The 13,189-nt window shown below is 47.8% G+C and overlaps 1 long non-coding RNA gene across 2 annotated transcripts in view; it reads left to right on the top strand.

Annotated features, from left to right (window-relative positions):
• LOC147689482 (uncharacterized) overlaps positions 1-7,887 on the top strand; it is a 62,725-nt gene extending 54,838 nt beyond the window's left edge. For both annotated transcript variants that reach the window (XR_015300619.1, XR_015300620.1), the window contains exon 3: positions 6,759-7,887. This is a non-coding gene — a long non-coding RNA (uncharacterized LOC147689482). The remainder of the gene's footprint in view (positions 1-6,758) is intronic.
• Positions 7,888-13,189: the final 5,302 nt, after the last annotated feature.

The following is a 13,189-nucleotide window of genomic DNA, read 5'->3' on the forward strand; positions in this document are numbered from 1 at the left end:
CATTGGGAACTTAGACCGTCTAATCTATGGGCATAAAAACCATTGGAAATGTCAAGCGTGGTTTTGAACCGTTTACGCTCAAGACTATTCACTAACGCAGAGCCATGAGTATTTTGTACTGCGCAGTTACGGCAATGCGAGTTCAAATGCCTATAATCCAAAACCAAACGATATGAGCCGTCCGGCTTGTTCACAGTAAAAAGGGGGTTATTCATCGGTGACACACACGTTTCAATTACACCTTGATATTCCAATTGTTCAAGGATAGCCGTGACTGAAGCTTTGGCTTCACGCCGTATGGGGTATTGAGGTTGAGGCTGTGGCTGAGACCGTAAAGGAATCTCGTGGCTTGGTGACAATTTATCCCAGCCACACTGATTACGGTACACAGCCGGCGCAAGCGCCAGAGCCCACTCTTCTGCAAAATGCAGCGCTTCCACTCTCGGTACAGTGTGCGCGAAACTGGGCAGGATTACCTCCTCCCCTCGCGGAGCTGCGAGAACAAAAGGTGGGGGCCAGTCAGCCTCCGAAAGCAAAATGTCATACGTAGACGAGAGATTTTCCCAAAATACCCCTTTTACAGTTCGCTGCATGTCACCTTCAATTAACAGGACAATTTCAAAAATCCTTTCAGGGGGAACAACATGCGTATCAGCAGTTTCAATCACAACATAAGTATCAGTCGCTGTCACCTTCAACAGTGGACAGAGGGCCTCTCTCACTATGGTAATCTCTGCTGCGCTGTCCAGCAAGGTCAGAGCCCACGTCAGATTCCGAAGCCGCGTTCTCACTATCTGGGGCATAACGATGCGCTGTCAGGGCGGCGACTTTCTTCGTGGCAAACTGTGGTCTCTTGGGCGTAGAGCCTTCCTGCTGCTCTCCACTGTTTCGCGGGCGGGGCTGACCACGTCCTTGCTGGCCACCCCGGCCCCTGCCGCCCCCTCCACCACCGGTTGACGGAGCCGATGAGTCCTGAAAGGAACGAGGAGAGCGTTGGTCAGATGCCTGAAACCTCTCAGGCGATTTAATCATCGCGCGGTCGCGCAAATCATAAACACGATCCGACTGCGCAGGCAACGGAGTCGCAGGAGCAGAAACCTGTGTTTGTTGTTGTTGTTGCTGCTTACCCTGATTCTGTTTTTTAGGCCAATTTTGTTTCTTGGACTTTTGTTGACCACTAGTTTCCGATGTCTGACCCTGGGGCTGCTTTTTCTCTTTATCAGGAAAAGCTTTAACCCCCATTGCATTGCGGCCAATCGTTTTGTAAGCAGCCACAATTATCCTTGCCAACCGTCGGGGTCGTTCGGCCTCGGGAACCAACGCCAATGCGTTAGCAACCTGAAAGTTCACTGCATCCCCCTTGACATTCGCAAGGATCAGATCGCAAACTACATCAAAGGAGCCACACAGGCGCATACCCAATTCAACAGCCGACTCCGGTCCGTGTTCGTCTTGAACACGTTTAAGGACCCCACCTAGATTGGTCACAGACGGGGAGCCATAGCACCTCGAATAGACCGCTGCAAAAGTCTTACCCCAGGTCTCACAGTCAACAAGTTCAGGTGCCAAATCTTTCGGTAAACTTAGTGTAAGAATCCGGTGTTTATCACCCGGACTCGTGTTGGGAAACACAGCTTCCAGCTGGCCGAATTTCTCAGCAAGCCAGAACGGAAAATCATCCTTGTCGTGGGGCTTTTTACCCATCACGGAATTTACCATGACCGGATTGATTTTCAGACCAGCATGTTCTGCACGAAGCTGTGCACCCCTAGGGGCCGCGTCCTGAACATTACGGCTAGTGTAATGAACAAGCACTCTAATCACTTCCACCACGACTTCATGAAGCCGCCGCAAATCTCCCACGTTACAAGTGGCGCATTGAGGGTGAGGAGTGAATCCAGCCAAAGCGGGCCAAGGTGTGCCCGGAATGGACAAAAGACCTAACCTCGAAGCGGATAAAGCGTGCGGTAGGGCGCCACCAAACCAAACTCCATGCTGCCAAGCATCAATAGGAACCTCCAGTGCTCTGTACGGAGCATACGCAGCCGGTACAGCTGAGGCAGTGTATGAATGGAACACTCCAGAATTAGCGTCCACTGGCGGAAATGTCACCCACGAATAAAACAGTTCGTACGGGTAAGCATGTTCCGCACTCACTACCAGAACAACAGCCAAGCCTTCCACAGGAACATCATAAGTCCGCAAATGGTCACGCACCGCAATGCGACTATGCTGCGGGATGTCCACGGCTTGTGCCATGTCAGCACAGGAATGTGAAAAAACAAAGATTACTTTGTAGCACAACTGGGTAGTAATTCAAAGAAACCGTTTACAGATAGATTCAAGCTTGAAAAAGACCTATTTCAAAAATAGGTAGGTTTTTCCGACACTGCCGTTTTCTGGAAACGGGAATGAAGGCGTTAAGGTCTGAATGATATACTACTCGAGTGTCATGATATAAGGCCAATCAACGTTGGGCGTCATGTCGCAGGGTTTCCGTTCTCCCACAGAACTGTGCACAGAGATCTAGAACCTGGGTGAGTTAGGGTGACCCAAAACTCACCTTTGTTTCAGAAATCCCCTTACCAAGCTAGCTACAGTGTCTCATCGGTAGTAATAACTTACCAATGACTTAGACAATCCAGAACATGAACTTAGAATACCTCAGGTATCGTGGAACACATGAACACTCTTTCGTTATATAATCATTACAAACCGAAACTGGGAGGCAAAGAACACACGTGCAAGTTTGAAATGTTTATTTTTCAATGCAACATTCTCAAACGCAGTATCTTGTATAATATCAACATACATATTATAAAAATCAGAGTTAGCAGCATAGTCACTAATCCATAGTAAGCAAAAGGTGATAGCATGTTATGATGCAAAAATCTATAGAATTCTGTATCACCTATATTTCGCGCACCCTAATTAGCATATTATATTATATCTAAGAAGGTCTCATCTGGGTTCTATCAGGGCGGACCCATACCTCTAATTCTCAGTAGGAGGAGATCACATCAACAGCTACCAGCTCTCTGCATGCGAAGCATCAAGTGTGTTGATTCATTCCCTGTAACTGTATCTTAAACCCGCGTAGAGCCCAATGTTGGCAGCAACATTATTTGTGTTATGTCTAACGTGGTGTGAGGATCAGGCCTTCAGCAACCTTGTGTTAGGTTATTCTTAGAGTGTGCAGTTCTCGGTGTACAGACAGTTGTACCAAGTGTACCAAGCACGACTGATACTAGAGCAATAACATATTATTCTCAAATAAATCACATCTTTCGTCTAGGTTGAAAGCTACAATAACAATTAGGTGTCGTGTGCAAACTCAAGCTGAAAGAAAATATTGCGTTTAAACATTTAATAAGCTCATGCTAACTTAACACAATATATAGAAACATAGAACCATATGACAGTGGAGATAGAGTGGACTGAGTTGAGAGAGAGAATGGAGAGAGAGAGAGAGAGTGGAGAGAGAGTAGAATCTGACTGACTGACTCAGAGACTAAATACCGACTGACCGAGAGACTGACTGGCTGAGAAACTGACTGAGAGAGAGAGAGAGAGACTGGCTGACTGAGAGAGTGACTGACTGACTGACAGAGAGAGAGAGACTGATTGAGAGTGAGACCGACTGACAGAGAGAGAGACTGACTGACTGACAGAGACTGCCTGACTGAGGTAGAGAGATACTAACTGACAGAGAAAGAGAGATCGACTGACGAGAGAGACTGAGAGAGGGGTAGAGACTGACTGACTGTGAGAGATAGACTGATTGACTGCGAGAGAGACTGACTGACTGAGAGAGACTGACTGAGAGAGAGAGACTGACAGAGAGAGACTGACAGAGAGAGAGAGACTGATTGATGTAGAAAGAGAATGACTGACTGAGAGAGACTGACTGACTGGGAGAGAGAGAGACTAACTGGGAGAGAGAGAGACTGACTGACAGAGAGAGAGACTAAGAGAGAGAGAGGCTGAGAGACTGACTGGCTGAGAGAGAGAGACTGACAGAGAGAGAGACTGACAGAGAGAGAGAGACTGACCGACAGAGAGAGAGACTGACTGACAGAGAGAGACTGACTGAGAGAGAGAGACTCACAGAGAGAGACTGACTGACAGAGAGAGAGACTGACTGAAAGAGAGAGAGACTGACAGAGAGAGTCCCTGTTTGAGAGAGAGAAAGAGACTGACTGAGAGAGACTGACTGTGTGCGAGAGAGAGAGAATGACTGACTGAGAGAGACTGAGAGAGGGAGAGAGAGACTGTCTGGAAGACTGACTGACTTAGAGAGAGAGACAGAGAGAGAGAGGCTGAGAGAGACTGACAGAGACTGAGAGAGAGAGACTGACAGAGAAAGAGACTGACAGAGAGAGGGACTGACAGAGAGAGGGGCTGACAGAGAGAGAGACTGACTAAGAGAGAGACTGACAGAGAGAGAAACTCACTGACTGTAAGAGACTGATTGAGAGAGAGACTGACTGAGAAAGAGATTGACAGAGAGAGAGACTGACTGACAGAGAGAGGCTGACTGACAGAGAGAGAGAGAAACTGACTGAGAGAGAGAGACTGGCTGACTGAGAGAGAGAGACTGACTTACTGAGAGAGAGAGACTGTCTTACTGAGAGAAACTGACAGAGAGAGATTGTGAAAGACTGACTGACAGAAAGGGAGAGACTGACTGACAGAAAGAGAGAGACTGACTGACAGAAAGAGAGAGACTGTCTGAGAGAGAGACTGACTGACTGAGAGAGACTGACAGAAAGAGAGAGATAGAGAGACTGACAGCGAGAGACTAAGAGAGAGACTGACAGAGAGAGGGTCTGACTGAGAGAGACTGACAGAGAGAGAGAGACTGACTGACTGACAGACTGACAGAGAGAGAGAGAGACTGACTGACTGAATGAGAGAGACTGACTGACTGAGAGGGACTGAATGACAGGGAGAGATAGACTGACTGAGAGAGACTGATTGACTAAGAGAGAGAGACTGACTGACTGACAGACTGACAGAAAGAGAGAGATAGAGAGACTGACAGAGAGAGAGACTGACTGACAGACTGACTAAGAGAGACAGAATAACAGAGAGAGATAGACTGACTGAGAGAGAGAGAGAGAGAGAGAGAGAGAGAGAGAGAGAGAGAGAGAGAGAGAGAGACTGTGATGGAATTGGGGTCACAGTGTTTATGAAGCTATGCAATGCCTCTTCAGATTGCTATTGTCTACTAATAAAAATGTATTATCAAAATGTGCTCTTTGTAGTTACATCTGCTTTTGAAATACTGCATTGTCGCTTTGTCTAATGTTTTAAAACGGAAACAAGAAGGAGCAGTGGATGCACTTTTGTCAAAACTGAACGATGAGTGGACCCGATGTTGTATATCATGACGAACTCCTTAGAATCACAGACCACCACACAGGATCAAGGTGCAAGCAGTGTGGTTAGTTTATTTAGCATAAAGAGACAAGTGTCTTTCCTGTATATATATATATATGTCGAAGCAAAACAGTTCCATGTGCAGTCCCGCACAAACGTGGACATGGACGACGTGTATAGCTGGTGCCAAAATGCAAGGATTTATTTCATAGCTGGTGCTGTCTCTGACGCGTTTCGGCCACAGACGGTGGCCTTGATCACATCACTTGCGCTAGTCATGAATGGGAATTTAAAGGAAAGGGGAGCTTCCAGTGACGTAGTCGGCACTGAAAACCATATTAGAAATACTTATACACATCTGTAGTAAAACCTAAATATGAGCGTATATGTGCGCAATATTCATATCGCAAATCTACAAATAGCATTTTGCGTGCCATGTTGGTTGTCTATACATAAATACACTATAGTATCCCTACATCGCTCCGTAATAGTCATCACAGTGTGCAAAATCATGACATATCTATCACTTAAAGTGCATAGTGCTGTACCATGCATGCCGAAGCATAAACCATTAGCGTTAGTGGCAGAGAACACATCTCCTGCTCCCCAGTGTCACTCCCTTTTTTCTCCTCTGCCCCCCTGTTCTTCTCACTCACAGTCTCTCCTGCTCCCCAGTAACAGTCATTGTCACTCCTTTTCTCTGCTCTGCTCCCCTGTTCTCCTCACTCACAGTCTCTCCTGCTCCCCAGTAACAGTTATTGTCACTCCTTTTCTCTGCTCTGCTCCCCTGTTCTTCCACTCACAGTCTCTCCTGCTCCCCAGTAACAGTCACTGTCACTCCTTTTCTCTGCTCTGCTCCCCTGGTGTCCCAACTCACAGTCTCTCCTGCTCCCCAGTAACATGCATTGTCACTCCTTTTCTCTGCTCTGCTCCCCTGTTCTTCCACTTACACTCTCTCCTGCTCCCCAGTAACAGGCATTGCCACTCCTTTTCTCTGCTCTGCTCACAGTCTCTCCTGCTCTCCATTGTCACTCCTTTTCTCTGCTCTGCTCACAGTCTCTCCTGCTCTCCATTGTCACTCCTTTTCTCTGCTCTGCTCACAGTCTCTCCTGCTCTCCATTGTCACTCCTTTTCTCTGCTCTGCTCACAGTCTCTCCTGCTCTCCATTGTCACTCCTTTTCTCTGCTCTGTTCACATTCTCTCCTGCTCCCCAGTAACAGGCATTGTCACTCCTTTTCTCTGCTCCTCTGTTCTCCCCACTCACAGTCTCTCCTGCTCCCCAGTAACAGGCACTGTCACTCCTTTTCTCTGCTCTGCTCCCCATTGTCACTCATTTTCTCTGCTCTGCTCACAGTTTCTCCTGCTCTCCCCCACAGGTCTCTGGATGAAGATGTCTCCCCTCGGCCTCTTCTTCGTGGGCTTCATAGCCCTGGGCAGTCTCGGCCTGGCCTCAACCCAGACATGGAAAATTTTCCGAAACAATCACATCTTTAACTTTGGAAGCGCGGATTTCTGCACAGTCGTCATCGATGCTCTGAAAATCAGGAAGGAGAACGGAGGCTGCAAACCGGTGCACACCTTCATCGACGCTGGGATGAATACCATTAGGGACTTGTGCCTGGGACAAAATAATGGGGACTTACCAAGTAACAATCCATATTGGATCGCTGAGTGCAGATTTGACATCAAGCGAAACGGTATTTGCTTATACAAAACCCAGGAAAAGAAGGTGAAGATCTGGGTCACGTGCGAGGACCAGTACCCCGTGCACTTCGTAGGTATAGCGTGAAGCTAAAGTCCGCCTCCTCCCGACGAGCCCCCCTGGGAGCGTGGCACGAGCTTCTGTGGCTCGATCTTTCATGCAAGAAGCAGTGGGGCAGGAATGGAGGACTCACCTCCCAACAGATCAGACAGGAGGGTCCTTGATTTAGGAATCAATCTCCAAATAGATCAACTTAATCATGTTATTCAATCAATCATTTATAATCAACCAATCATGACATTTATAATCAACCAATCATGACATTTATAATCAATCAATCATGTCATTTATAATCAATCATGTCCTTTATAATCAATCGTGCCATTTATAATCAATCAATCATGTCATTTATAATCAATCATGTCCTTTATAATCAATCATGTCATTTATAATCAATCATGTCCTTTATAATCAATCATGTCATTTATAATCAATCATGTCCTTTATAATCAATCGTGCCATTTATAATCAATCAATCATGTCATTTATAATCAATCATGTCCTTTATAATCAATCATGTCATTTATAATCAATCATGTCCTTTATAATCAATCATGTCATTTATAATCAATCATGTCCTTTATAATCAATCGTGCCATTTATAATCAATCAATCAAGTCATTTATAAAGTGCGCTACTTACCCCTGAGGGTCTCAAGGCGCTCTCTATATAATTACTAATCATCTAATAAAATAAACAAAAATGTGGTGTTGGATTCATCTGCCAATAAATGCTGTAAAGTACTGGGAGTCTAAGAATTTATTTGTCAACAGTTGAAATTAATTCCCTCATGTCCAGGGACTCACGATGTACCCTGTACTCAGGGATCCAGTTCCAACTCATTTGAATCAAGTGTGCTGCGCGCAGCCATTCATGGAGCAATAACTTACTGGAGGTTTTCCATATTTATCTCCAAATGGGTTCAGCATGTCTAGATTCATCTTCCAATATTTGTAGGCGTTACTATTCCAGTGAATTAAATAGAATGCCCTGGGTATGGATTTGACAGACAATTTGTGTTGGAAAACGAGGCAGCGTCTGTGAGGCCGGCACAAATAACCTGACACACTTGTCCTTCACTGGGAACTAAACACCCTATTGTAGCGCCCGACTCTCAGAGGGTCGCGGTGCAGAGCAGTCTGAGGCTTACTCAAGGGAGGTGGTGTGGGCTAGTTATCGCCATTACAGGTGCGCAGAAATAACACTCAATAATTGATTGTCCAGTCTGTACTTTGCTTTATAAAAGTAAGAGTACATTTATTAAACACACACACCACTCAATACTATGCACCAATTTACAAATTTACATAAGCTGTTGGAATTACTTTGTGACATTGCATAACATCTCCACCCCTCCCGCAGGGGTGGGGTCTAGAACCACCACTCCCATGTATGCACATCATCGTGCCCCCTAATGCAGTTAGTTGAATATAACCTGGAACGAGGGCCCTGCGCACTGGCACCATCCCAGTGGCGACCCCCCCCAGTATCTCAACAAGCATTTAAACTAAGTACACACGACCCTGCCTGCGCATTTCCTACTGAACATGAAGTATACGCCCCTAAGTCTTAAGGACTAACAGTCTGGGTTCTTCACCCTAGCGCAGCAGCAAGAATACATGTTTAAGCATCACTTTAGAACGACAGTACTGAGCACATTTGGGTATCATTAGAAGGCATTGCAATCACAGCCCCTAAAGACATCACAGATGAAATGACAGGATTACGCTTACACAGGCAAACACCCTAGCAGGAATGACTGGCAACATAAACCCACTTTGCTTATGACATCATATTTATCATAAACTTCAGTCCCTCTAAAAGAAATAACCATTAGTAAATGCATTTCGGTGCAATTACACCCCTTCACCTCTAGGGATGCCCTTCTCCAGACATCCCCAACTCAGCCCTTCACTCCTGGATGCACTTCTCAATACACCCGCAGCTGTAGAACAAAAGTTCCAGCCCAGAAGGTGTTAAATGCAGACTGAGCCCTTGAGGGGTTATTCCTTTCAAGTCCCCATGTGACCTAGGGAGGGACCCCTCTTTGTGCTGGGGGGGGGGGGGGGGGGGGGGGGGGAGATGCGCTTCTCCAGCAGCGCCCCAGCCCCTTTGCATTCATGTGGTGGTGACCCCGTCCTCCTGGGGCCACCACATGCAGAGGAAGCAGCTTTTTGCCCTTGCAGGCCGGTCCTGGCCTGCAAGGCATTATGGGCATCCTTGCATATTGAAGTAGCGGCTCCCCTGCTGTGTCGGGGGAGCCGTGACCCCAGCTGGCGGCTTGGCCGCCTCCTGCTCATTGGTTGGGGCCCGGTCCCACCCAGACCCCCAGGGGATTCCTCGCATCCCGGGGAGCCCTCCCCCGGCTGCCCTTGCGGGTGAGTGCATCTTCTCATTCAGGAGGTCCGGTCCCACTCACACCTCCCGCCAGACCACAGCACAGGTGAGCAGCCTGGGAAGCCAATCCCAGGCTGTTCCGGCCGGCTCCCCGCGTGGCCCGCACCTCCGTGTGCGGCCGCGGGAGTCGGCACATTCATTCTGGTCTGCCTTCTCCGGCGGGCAGACACGAAGGTTCCCGCCAGTTCTGGCCGACTTTGGGGGAGTGCAATGGTTCTCCTCCCTCCAGCTTTGGGGGCCGGGGATACGGTCCCGGCCCCCACTGTGCCTTTGGGCCCCAGGGATGGGGTCCAGGGCCCCCACCTTTACTTTGGGGCCCGGGGATGGGGTCCCGTGCCCCCGCCTGCGCTCCCCATCCTCACTTGGTCGCCAGGGGCCAGAGAGGGCTCCTGGCACACCCGCCTCCTGCATCTGGCGCTCCCCGGCTTAATTTTTCAATTGGGCCAAGGTGGGCACCCTTCACGGGGAGTGCGACGGCGCTACCTGGCTTACATCTGCACGCGAGGGGGCAACAGTGCTCCCCCGCCTCCCTCTTGAGTGGGGGCCAAGGTGGGCTCCTGGCCCCCCTGCAGGGCATTTTCACGGGGAGCGAGACGGCGCTCCCTGGCTTCCCTTCTTCTGGGGGCAGCACCCAGGACCTCACCCACCCCGGGGGCATCTCTTAGATTGGCGGCGGAGCCCCAAACGCTTCGTTGTTGGTCTTTTTAGGGGTCGTCTACCTCCCGGGGTCCATATCTCAGCCCCTGGGAATCCGATCTTCCCCATTTTCACGTCCTCTCGCTCCTCTTGGCCAGCCCCAGCCCCAGCCCCAGGGAACACTCTCCTTCACCCTCTCGGTCACTGAGAAGGGGGGATTCAGCAGGGAGCGGTCTTCACTGGCTCCCTGCACTAGCCTTTCATCTGGATCTCCTCCTTGGCCTCTCTTCTCCCTGCGCAGAGGCCCCTGCTTCTGGGCACCAGTCCTGGGCTCTTCTTCTTCGAGGGATTCCACCACTGACGAGATTCGGCTTGCCAATACTTTAGAAGAGATCTTAGAGACGCATGCAAGTAGGTGTTTTCACTTTGGCTGCAACCTTTTAAAAATATTCACCCACCACTGCGACGCTTGATTTGAAAAGCAAACTGCTAATTTTAAAAACTCACCCTCACCACTGCGACGCTTGATTTTAAAAAGCTGTGTTGTAATGACTGTGTATTTCATTGTATAACCACTGCTCCCGTCTGCAGTCAGCTGTTAGCAAGGCTTGAAAACCCATGACCCATTTCACGCGCAGCGGGCATGCGCGGCGGGCAAGCCCGTCTTCGCCCGTCCGCGCCAGGACCGGGCCGTGGGCCCCAAACCCTGATCCCAATCCCTCAGACACCTCCTCCACTAAACACAACCTACCTTTTGCTGAGATCCAGGCTGCTCCCACTGCCCGTAAGGGCATTCAACCACTTCTTAGGTATAACTCTAAACAGCTCATGGCATTAGGATGCTCACTTTCAAGGAAATGTTGCGATCTACACTTGGAGGATGAACTCACGCCCTGCCCCAATTGTAATTTTAGAGTCACTCATGGCAGGAAACCAATTACGAACAGGGAAAAAGATAAGAATGAACTTAGTTATGTTCAACTTAAAACTTTTTCCTTTCTTAGCCAGAATTGTAGGTCCTTACCTAAGCACAAATTTGAAATTTTTAACCTATTAACCGACGAACAACCTGATGCCCTATTCCTCACAGAAACGTGGCTCCAGGAAAGCTCAGGTCCTGACATAGCAGTGGCATTACCTGACCACTACGCTGTAGTAAGAATTGATCGTACAAACAAAACAGGAGGAGGGTTAGCTATTCTCTTTAAAAAATAGTTTACTTGTGATTTCACCCACCTGCCCATGCCTAACTGTGAAGCGGCTACATTTAAGCTTGCCCTCAGCCCTAATTTTACCTTCTCTGGTGTTCTTATATATCGCCCACCGGGCTCTGCCACGGCTTGGGCAACCGCCCTTACTGAGATCCTAAGCCCCTTGGTGATGAATGCTGCTAATTTTTCCCTTATAGGGGATGTAAATGTGAACTTAGACAATCAAACCTCTACTCTGGCTTCTGAGCTTGTCTCAGACTTAGCCTCCTTAAATTTAAGTTTACTGAACTCAGGACCCACTCATACAGCCGGTCATTTTCTTGACCCGATTTTCTCTAACATAAAGGGAATCAGTGTTCTGCCTGCATTGCCAATTTGTTGGTCAGACCATTACCAGATTACATTTTCACTTCAAGTGACAATGTATGACCCTAAAGCCCCCTCCAACGCACCCACATTTATAAGGAACTGGAAAAAATAGATATTTAAACACTCAATTCCTTCCTTTGTTCCCACATTCCCTGTACACAACAATCAATACATTCCCTGTCTACGGCGGCAGAACAGAACTGGCTTCTGTCAGCAATCGATACATGCCTACCCCTAACCAAGCTAAAACGTAAGGGCCTTCGACCTCCGGCCCCTTGGTTTACGGAACTACTGAAAAAAGAAAAATCGGAATGTAAAACTTATGAGCGCAAATGGAGAAAGAACTACTCCTTGGAAGCCAGAAAAATGTATAAAAGTAAACTAGCTAAATACCATTTTCTTTGCAATAGGGCTCGAGCCAAACATGTGTGCTCGACCATTTCAGAAGCTTTAAACCAATCCAAAACCTTATTTAAAATGGTAAAAGAGCTGGCAGGGTCAAAAACATCAGCCATGCCACCTGAGTTAAATAAACACCAATGTGACACCTTGGCTACCTTTTTCATACACAAAGTAGACAAAATCCATCAAGGTATTACTACTGCCCAAAACAATAGCCCGTCAAAGGCAGAAACTTTGCCCTGCCCTAGCCTGAGCAATGACCCCAATCACTTGTGATGGGCCTACCGTTCCACATTTAAGTAGTACTCTGGTTAGTTGGGCCATGATTACTATCGAGACTCTAACCAAACTTCTTAACACTATAAAATCAGGATCTCCTGTGGATCCCCTTCCTTGTGCAATATTGAAAAAAGTTGGCCCCCTGTCTTTGAGCATTGTCATGGACCTTCTTAATACCTCCCTTCGTGAGGATATTGTCCCTGTCACTTGGAAGCACGCAATGATCCACCCATTGCTAAAAAAATCTGGATCTGATCCTGATCAACCTTCGAACTTTCGGCCCATTTCTTTGCTTCCTACGTTTTCCAGGATTTTGGAAAAACATGTACATCAAACTCTTACTGGATTTGTTGCTTCACAAGATCTGTTGCCTCCTGACCAATCTGGATTCAGAGCTGGCTTCTCGACTGAAACCACTCTGCTTGGGGTTACAGAGAACATCCGCTGCCAATTGGACAAGGGCGGGACTATGGCCCTTATACTATTGGACCTAAGTGCCGCCTTTCATATGGTGTCACATACCGTATTAATAAAAACACTTGGCTCTTTAGGCATTTGCAATTCGGCACTTAGATGGCTTATTTCCTTTTTAACTGATCGCACCTTTCAAGTTTTCTCCCGCTCGGCTTGCTCTGACACCCATGTCTTCAAACATGGAGTCCCACAGGAATGGATACTCAGCCCTCTTCTTTTTAATCTTTATATGAGCCCTTTGGCTAAAGTAGTTGAGGACGCCGGATTGTTGATGTAT

The sequence above is a fragment of the Lissotriton vulgaris genome, chromosome 10 (assembly GCF_964263255.1).
Source record: "Lissotriton vulgaris chromosome 10, aLisVul1.2, whole genome shotgun sequence".
In the NCBI taxonomy this organism is placed as follows: Eukaryota; Metazoa; Chordata; class Amphibia; order Caudata; family Salamandridae; genus Lissotriton; species Lissotriton vulgaris.